General features: G+C 33.6%; 1 pseudogene; it reads right to left on the bottom strand.

The window, feature by feature from the left end:
• Positions 1–722: 722 nt before the first annotated feature.
• LOC149203975 (calmodulin-binding receptor kinase CaMRLK-like) overlaps positions 723–10,262 on the bottom strand; it is a 189,317-nt pseudogene continuing 179,777 nt past the window's right edge.

Here is a 10,262-nt window from a genome sequence, read left to right as displayed (position 1 = left end):
CCTCCATTGTTCCTTCAAGCTTCTCATCTTCATTCTAGCAATATAAGCTTCTTTTGCCATTATATGTTCAATGTCCATTCTCTTTACTCTTCTATGCTTGCACTTGAACAGTTTGTTCATGTTTTCTTTGTGTCTAAGGCCAGATAACTTTCATCTTATCTTTGCTTTGATAAATTAGATTTGCAAGCCTTTTTGTTGCCTATAGCTAGCCATCCATATGTGGTCACAGTCAATATTCTCTTTTGCTGCCTGTAGCTAGCCATTCATTTATGTTTATGTATGCAATCTACTAGTATAGTCAATATTCTCCATCTATCCATTGAATTTATAAATTATTGAGCATTAGTGGTCTAAAGCCTTGTATTGGTGAGAATGTTCATGCATGCCTTGAGTGAAAACAGAGCTGAATGTTTATCTAACTTGATCCAAACCATCATTTATTCCAATAGCTCAGAGAACAATATTGAAGATTATATGTTACCAGGCATCTCCGAGCTACAACCTAGGAGAGTTTCGTGGGGTGATAACAGTAGCTACGTCAGAGTAATAAATTCATATATGAATTTATATATAAAAATATAAAAATAAATAAATAAAATCTTGATTTTGGCACCAAGTGGAAATAAATCTTACCTTTGTGTTTCTTGGTTGAACGGGAAGATCCCTTCTCATACTAATTAAAATGTACAACTCTAAACTAAGTCATATAATTAAAGTAAATTCTAGTAGGTTGTATCAAGAGACAATACCTCCTTACGCTTATTCCTTGTAGGTACATGTAGTGGTGTGTTTCCATTTCTGTCAAGTAGCATAACTACTGCTGGGTCAACCTGAAGTAGTTCCTTCACCACATCCAAGCAGTTGGCTCCATTGGCTGCCATGTGCATTATTGTATGGCCCTTTTTGTCTTTTCTTTGAGCCATTTGTGGATCTTTTACTAGTAAATCTCTCACAATATCTATGTAACCACTTCTTGCAGCCAGATGCAAGGCATTCTTGCCATTGCTTCTAGCAATCCCTGTCAACTGATTGTCTCTAGCAAGAATCTCATTAACCACCTCAACATGAACCTTAGTTGCAGTAGAAATAAGAGGTGTGGCATTTGATAAATCCAAAGTTTTGCTCAGATCAAGGTTGTGGTTCTGAAGCTCCTTGACAACACCTGTGTACAATTTATTAGCAAACTTCTTATGAATGTATTATGTTACATATATGTATATCAACATTCATAATATGTGATCCCATAAACCAATTCAACCTCAATAGATCAAAAAATGAATTCCACTATTTAGTAGTCCACAACTCACATGCATCAAAAGAGAAAATGGCATAGAGATTTCTCACATGGCATGTCAGATAAAAAATCAGGCACAAAACATAAGATAAGAATTTGATTTCGTATGCATTATTGTTTTGAAATTTGACCTAAGAATTTTTTTGAGCAGGTTGTGAAGGTAGAGTATTGAGTATCATTTCTTTTTTTGTGTCTCTCCAATGATACCCAGTAGCACATAAGCATCATGGAATCTTGCTAGTCCAAATGGTGATGCTAAATCACCTTGGACTTGAGGTGGTTGTAGTGCATTCTTTGTTTGGTAGAGGGGAAGTATTTTGATTGAAGGGTGGTTCTCTCGCTTTTATTTCATCTGTTGGATGCATGATGACCATCACTTTGCCTTGCACCTTTTTCTATCACTATTGAATCATGTTCCCAAGACTAAGAGTGGTGAAGTAAAGTATGTTCCCTATTGTGGAATTCATTGATTATGATTGTATACACATTTCTCTAAACCTCTTTACCCAATGAAAGCCTTTTGTGATGAGAATGCACTAGGACCAAATGAAAATAGCCTCAAGTGTTTAGATAGCAAAAGTGTAGCATGAATATTACTCACAATTATTTGCTCCAAGTACACCTTAGCTAGAGAGGCTTCAGTTGGTTAAACTTAGTATTAGGGTTTGTCTCTATCAAAAGTGTGTTGTGTGGTTTTTAAAGGCTTGTGGCTTGTGGTTGGCCCTGTGCATGCACTTGGCATGATGATGTGATCTGGTATCAACCATGGGAAAATAACATATTGAATGTTGGCTCCATTTCGTTATTTACATATATTAGTAATTTTTGAATTAGTAACTCAGCACTGGGAATGCATAGGTGTTGCCCTGAATTCTTCCACACCTGAAATGCTTACATTGAAGAAGCTACTTCTATTGATTCTGTCAATATCTGAAATAGGACACCAAAAAATATTAATACAAGAATATAGCATGAGTCAACAATTTTGTAAAGGACTTTTGTGTTCCACATAGTAATAAGTGATAGGAATTTGTGGGTCTATTAATTATTTTGGATCATTCATCTAAAAAGTTATGCTAATTTTTTTAATAGTACTGGACTATGGTCTGAATCCCTATCTATGGTGTTTAAGTGAACTTGGAAGAAGTCTTTTGGAAAAAAAAAAATGGGCTATACATCTGTAGCAGCCATTAGAGGGTATTTTGATAGAGTTATTATGATTTTCTGTATTTACTCAAAGGGTCATAATGTGAAAAAAGGTTAGGAAAAATGATCTAATAGGAAAGACACTAGCGAGTTCCCAGGAGTTGTTTAATAGAACTTGAAATTTATCATCAGCTCCGTCAACAACATATGTACGAAGACTTTGATCTTGACAATATGATAATGCAAAAGGAAATAAAAAAATATATTCATAGTTGATGATAGAAGTCAAAATATAGCTTGGTACATAATAACTGAGAACAACACAGGTTAATGCATAAGGACCATAACACCTTCACAAATGCCTTTAGTGGTGGATCATAAGAAGTTCAGACACATCTAGTTGTTGCAACAACAACACAACTAGTGCATATTTTTTTTCACCTCCTGAGCCTACAAAAAGGGAGAACAACCCCCTCCACTTGGCACAAAATTATGAGAAGCTTTGAAAAATTTTCCATCTCAATATTTGTGGGGCAAGCTAAAAAAGATGTGGATGAGATTATTCAAGTGCATGTGATATGTAGAGATAGAAAGGAAGCTAGCAAGGAGGAAAAGAAAAATATTTAGTAGGCAAGGAGAGATATAAAGAATTCAAAAAGCTAATGTTGATAAGGACACCTATAGAAAAATATATCCCAATAAGGACACCTATAGAAAAATATATCCTAATAAGGACACCCTCTCAGTATGTGTACTCATGTGTAGTGTGGGTATCAAATTCCACAATCATATTTATGATTTTTCTTACAAAACAATAGAAATAAGCTTGAATATCAACATTGTTAAAACCCAAGTGGAAGGATGAAGGCAAAGAAATGGCCAAGGAGAATGCATAATGCCCCAAAAATAGAAGAAAAGGATGCAGCTACTAAAGTTGAAGCAAACAGGAGAGTAGGAAAGGAGTTAGCAGGAGGGATTTCAAGAGGAGGCAGGGACCAAGATGACCTAGGTCATTCCAGAACCAAGAAAAATACTTTTACTTTGCAAAAGATGTCCAAGATAAATCTTGAAAATTTCTCTTAGGAATTAGGTGAGAAGTTTTCAAAATTTAACGAGACTATTATCAATCTATGGAGTATAGTAAAGCTCAGAGTCGATCTATGGGGCATGGAAAAACAACTGCAACATCTGATAGAAAATACAATTAAACAACAAAAACAGGTTGACGAACAAATATGCAATTGGACAATACTAGAAAAGTTGTATGAGACATGAACAAAATGAGTGCATTGATTTACAATGTCAAGGGAGTGAAAGAAAATTTAGACTAGGGATGAGGAAAAACTCCTTAAGCTGCTGGAAAAACACCATAGCCTTGACCCAAAGGGTATATCCCTTAGAGAAGTTTGGGTTTGAGCCAGGAGGTTATAACTGTAATTTTGGGATTTTGGGGTTGCAGTTAGTTTCTATTCTTGTCTAGGATTTCTGTATAAATAAATAAACTTCTTTCTTTTATCATTTAAAAAAAAAATTGTTCCAAAATATGCTACTCTACTTGGCTCCTTTTGCAAAAGGACCATGGATGAATAATATTTTAAACCAATCAGATTAGGAGCTTGTAATTAATACATGGTGTTGACTCTTGGCATCTAGGATCTACTAGAGAAAAGATAATCATAATGAACTGATTTGTTCACCATGAGAGAAGATATGTGCATGGCCCAGCGATGGAAAATATCCATCCTCAGAGGGGATTTCTCATACACCAAAGGTGAGAGAGCCCAAAGAGTGAATTCCATTTTTATCGATACATATCCAATGACTGTTACAATAGGTTCATTTATAATTATATTGTCTTCATATCTCTTCATCAAATAGTCACATTGTTGTCTCTCTATTAATAGTTATTAAAGAATGCTATTATTATTTATTCAATTGTGATTGTCCTATTCATAATTACCAATATGGTACATAATATCTTGACACAATGTTTTCCCTTATGCTTCTATTTTTCTCAGCAAAGAAACTATAAAATATGTAGTCCTATGCCACCATACACTACTCATAGCTTCCCATAATGGACTTCACATTTCTACTGTCCCTTGTCAGACATGTGAGAAATATCCATGGTATAGGACATCAAAATAACCTATAAATTATGTATATCCTACAATTAAACGTGTCTAACTAATTATTATACTCAGACTTATCTGGAAGCCCCACTACATAGTCATCAAAATAACCTTAAGTGACACCCTAATGACAAATAATTCCCTAACTCATCTTTGTAATAATAGTAAATACCATCTTACCAGCAAGAGACCACTATCCTATGATTGATGCCTAACTAATCTTTAGAAGAAATATAGGGAAGCATATTATTAGTTCCAATTTCCATATCATTGCATGATTAGTTTACAAAAAACATCTTCTCAAAAGGGGCATGTTAAAGGGAGTTTGTATATATGTTAAGTACAACACTTAAGATAGATCAAACTGCAAAGAGAAGAAAATGGACAGGAAAAAAATTGGATAGACAAAACTGTGAATGAAAAACTTGTCCTTCCAGCATTCTAGTAGTGTAAGGTGACATCTAGCATGTAGCCCATGTAGGGAAGACTGACAACTTATAAGTTTTTTCAAATTTATAAAGTTCAAATCTTATGTTTCAAATCTTAGTAGATGGTTATAAATCTTATAAATTGATAAAGTTCAACTTATAGGTTTCTAGGTTGCAATGTAAGATGCATACTCAAATTGCTAGTGGCATACACATGAAATTTACAAGGTTCCAATTTGTCCAACACCTAGATCCATATCATATTCTCTGAGGCAATCTCACCTATAACATACATGAGCAAGGCATATTGATTAATATTTTCAAAGGCACATTTGTATTCAATAATATCAAAAAATAATCATCTTTGGTTCAAACTCACTTCGTTGTAGACTTTAGGGACAAAATTTTGGGTTCTCTTCTGTGTTGTTGTCCTTTCCACCTGTAGTAGGAACTACAATAAGTGGTTGTATGATCCATACAAGGCTAACCACCCAAAGGGTTGAAATTTGTAGGCCTAAAACACTAGAAAGTACACACTGAATAAATTCTAAATGGACACATTAAATCTAGATTCAATACAGAAGCATGAGAAAACACTTACCCTCATCCTCTGTTGACCCTAAGTTCATATATTGAATATTTTTTCATAATAATGAAAGTTATTTAAAATTGAAAACAAAAAGGAAACAATTGCCTGAATAATAGTTTCGGATCATATAAAATATGTTTCACATTATTGGATATTGGCATTGGTCATATGACACTATAAACAGAGAGAACTTCTCATAAATGTTTGCATACCTAAGTGCTTGAATACACTGGTGAAAAACACCACATGATAACATTACTCAATTAAAAAAGAAATCAAGAAATTTCTGAAGCAAATACCTGTATTCCCCATGAGATCTCTACTCTTGCGCTAGCAGTTAAAAGTTTTGAACTTCCACAGTCTCACAACATGTGGATTGAATCAGAAATATGACCCTTAGATGTAACAACCTTTTTTCCCTTTCGAGTTGAACAGGTAGGAGAAATGGTAGAAGCCACACTTGCAACCTTCTTTTTTCCTTTTCTCTCCTAGCTCTTCTTTCCATTTGTCAATTAGATCTTGCCTTTATATTATATGTCTTCTGTAAAGGGGGTATAGAATCGTTGGCTGCATTTTGTTCAAATCATTTTGAAAAGTTCATATCTTCTAATCATTCCATTTCAATGAGTCTATCCCTTCCAATCCTTAATAAGTCCACCTCAGAAGGAAATTCCTTCAAGTACTCACTTTCTTATGGTGTTTGACCTTCTAATAAAGAAACCACCTCTCTGGCATCCTTCACAACTACCTTTGCTAAAGCCACAACTAATCTATTAAACTGGGAAATAAAAACATGGCCTTTTCGAGAAAAACAATTTGAATGGCTTACAAAATCTTCCTAAGGTTAAAATACTACTCAATTTATAGATAAGACAATTTTTTTTTTGCAATTATCCCATATTCCTTCTTTTAGCATAGTCTAAACCTATATGTAAATGCAAATTTCCACAATTATTCATGTTGGATATTTCTTTGAATTTAGATTGTGGGTGAGAAAAAGCGATGTCTGATGTTTCAGGTGGACACTCCAACCATTTCCTTTTTAACTTCTTTTCCCCTGATGATGGGTGGAGTGTTCACCCAAAATGGAGGACACCACTTTTTCTCACTCTAAATCTAGAGACAATATCTAATTTTTCTAAACCTTCTACATTTTTGCCTTTTCTTTGGGCATATTTTCTGATGAGTTTTTCTCAAATTCCAACCAAAAATTGTTCGACTGACAAATTTTAGTTGTTAAATCAGTAAAGACTCAATGCCCCAAAGGTTTTTCAGGACTCTAAATACATTTATGTTTTCAAAAAACATTCTCAACAATGAAAAATAACAACCTCACCAAGAATTTATCGCTAGATTTCAGTGAAAAAGATAAAAATGTAGAATAGTTACACTTCACCCTTAACTTCTTCTGGTTCATACAAATGGTCTATTCAGATATACATTTCTTTGAGAAATCTAAAACCTATACCAACTTTTCTATATATCTATTGGAACGTGATTGGAACAAACCATTGTTTCATTCACTCCTTCGTATGCCTAAAATGTTGATGTTCTATATTTGACAGAACATCAGGTAGTAGGTCTGACAGGTCTCTGACTTATCCTTCCAATTAATAAATTTCTTGAATTGCTTTATCCTTTGACTTCGTGATTGTTATGTTTGAATTTGGGTCCATCTTTCCAAATTTTACAATCACTAGATTGTTGAATTGAGTTTTTTGTATGACAATTTTCTTGAACTGGATTTGTGATGTTGTTCATTTCTTGAACATAAGATTTTATTTTGATTTATACTTTTCTAATACTTTTAGGATAACAGTAACTTTCAAAGCTAGGTTAAGTGTTGTCTTGACAAAATGGGCATCTTTGCAGACTGACTTTCAATGTGGTAGATCTATTCAGGAGGGTGTTTCTCCATCGTTGATTTCTGAAGTATTCCTTTACCTAATAACACAGACTTTCTAAAATGGTCTTCAAATTTTCACCATTGCACTTATAACAAATTGTATTCTATAAGAGCTGCAATATAAACTTGGCTTGAACAGACCCTGCAATTGCAGCAACATGCAGATAAAGATGCAACTCTAATGTGTTTGGAAGAAATTCAGTTCATGCTTCTAAGAAGGCTCACAGAACATTGTGGTAGACAATTAACCATTATTCAAGAAGCTCTAACATTTTCTAGTGACAGAGATGAGGCAAAGGATATACATTCAAACCGTTGTGCTCACCAAAATTATAATCGAGTGTTCAATGTATCTTGAATCACGGTCTAATCTAAATAAAAAATAAAAATACAAGAAAGGTATCAAGAGTTAGACAAATTCATTACTTGAACATTCTATGTGAAATGTTCTCATAAAAATTATCAAGGTCCATTCATATAGAAAGATAAATTTGCAAGAAAAATCTAACAAAATCATCATTTTAAAATTGTATTGAGAATTGTTTTACAGATTGTGATCATCGAACATAAATTTCACATACAACACTAGGATTATACTATTCTTGTCGAGCATTTAGTACACATAATTGTGTCCAGTATTATTAAAAGAAACCATAGTAGCTTTAAATCTCTAGAAAAAATATGCAAGCAACCACACATGTAATACTTTTTTTTCTAAAAGTGCCATAGTGTTGTTTGTTAAGAATATGAAACTAAGGAAACAAACATATTCCCACATGGAAATCAGAATATCTATAAAGCAAAACAATACATTGATAGGTAAATACCAGCACTCTTCTATAACAGAAAAATTTAATGCTAAGCACGAATTGTTAAATATGACCATTGACATTAAAACCCAACTATTGAAGGGATGTTAATGTGAGGCCATCTCATGAATATCTTCAATAGATCTATTACCTCGTATGTTAGACACTTTCAATGTTTGATAGGGCTACAAAGGATAATCCAATAAAGCAGAGAGAGGAGGGATTAGCTGTGATTCATAAAAGAATCTTCTGATAGCCTTATGTTTGGAGCTAGGGATGGCATCCAATAGAAAAAGCATAATTGTCTTCCCTTACTCAAATTTTGAATATTTGTAATCTAAACTCATCAAAAAGGCTTTGGTTCATAGGTGATTTTGATGGATTGTTGAGTTATCAACCAAGATTGCATTCTTGTTGTAGTCCGCCCCAACCTAGTGGCATGTCAAAAGGTGATGATGTTAGATACAAATCCCAGCCAAATTTGTCAGGATAGATAACCCTCAAGCCTGACACATAATTCAAAGGAAGTCCATGTTATGTGGTAAGCCACTAATCTTGGGGTGTGTTTCTTGAAGCAACTTCCAAAAAAAAAAACTAGCCTCCTTGTGGTAGAAAACTTTCTTCTGCATTAATATTTAATTGGAGAGCTGGTAAATGGAAAATTAGAAACTGAAAGACTATTTTAAAGAGACCAAGCTTAGTATTTCCATTGAAAACATTGATTTTCTCTACATCAAGATATGTTTAAAAAGTTTGGCTGATGAAAATTCCAAGAGGGAAGTTAAGTTATTGGAGGGAAAGGTGGTAATTTCAACATATCCTACGCTATCAGTGAATCCCAACTTTTTGGTTCACAACATAATTTAATGAAGGAAAATAACAAGATCTTTGTGTGGAGGATTAACTCACACCAACATGAAAGTTCCTGCATTCAAAAAATTCATGTGTGCATTGTAGGTAGGAGAATTTTTATATGGCAACTTTCCTTAGGAAATTGTATTGGTTTTATGTTCTCTAGAGACTCCCCTTCTCGTTGTTCATCTATTGAACTTGAAAGTCACAGGGGAAGGGAAAATATGCACATTTTGAAAGGAAACAAAAGAAAACTAATCCTGAAATTCAACCAAAGAAGAAAATAAAATAGTATGTTATAATAAAAATGGAAAAACTTATGAAAATAGTAAAAAAATTACAAAACTAATCCCAGAATGGCCTTATTTGTTTTCTTAATTTTAGTATCCAATACATGAATAATTTAGAGCCATTGCATATAATAGTTGATGTAGTTTCCAAGGTTGCACTAATAGTTGTGAGCATGCTCATAATGCTTCAATTACAACAAATGACACTATGACCCCTAAAAAGAAGTCGTAGCAACAAAAAGTTGAAGGGTTTGGAAGAATATTAGTCATTCAGAAAGGAAAGAAGGGCATATAAAAATTGAAAATCATTTTCCAAAAAATTCAATAGGTCATTGTGCTTTTGAAAAATTTTAGACTTGTCATTGTGCTTTGAACAACTTGCTGTTTGACTTATTAAGCATTTTCTATACAACCACTGAAACAATATTTGTTTTCACACAACAACTCTTTGTATTCTTATTCTAAGTTAAAACACATAATTATGATTTCTAAGCACTTTGAAAGTTCATAAAGAAAATTTGGTGATATAGTGATTCAAGGGAATGATAATATTTAAGTTATTAACAACATTTTGCAGCCTGAATAAGTAGATTCCAAGTGTGTACCTTGTCTACTACAGAATTACCACCAGACATGACTCGAGCACCCAAGTGTAGGTTTAGGGAATAACCAAGGCTTGCCAAGAATAACAAGGTTATGAAAGTGTGTCATATGTCCCATGTTTTGAGAAGAGTTGTGAAGACTGAGTCTCATACAATTATAGAGGGAAACATTTACTAGTTGTGCAAGTTTCCTTCTCTCTCTTTAATGACTTCC

Source organism: Pinus tabuliformis, chromosome 2_1 (genome assembly GCF_031772625.1).
Source record: "Pinus tabuliformis cultivar Carrire ecotype Pingquan chromosome 2_1, CPIR1, whole genome shotgun sequence".
Classification (NCBI taxonomy): Eukaryota; Viridiplantae; Streptophyta; class Pinopsida; order Pinales; family Pinaceae; genus Pinus; species Pinus tabuliformis.
This window is presented reverse-complemented; position numbering and strand designations above follow the sequence as displayed.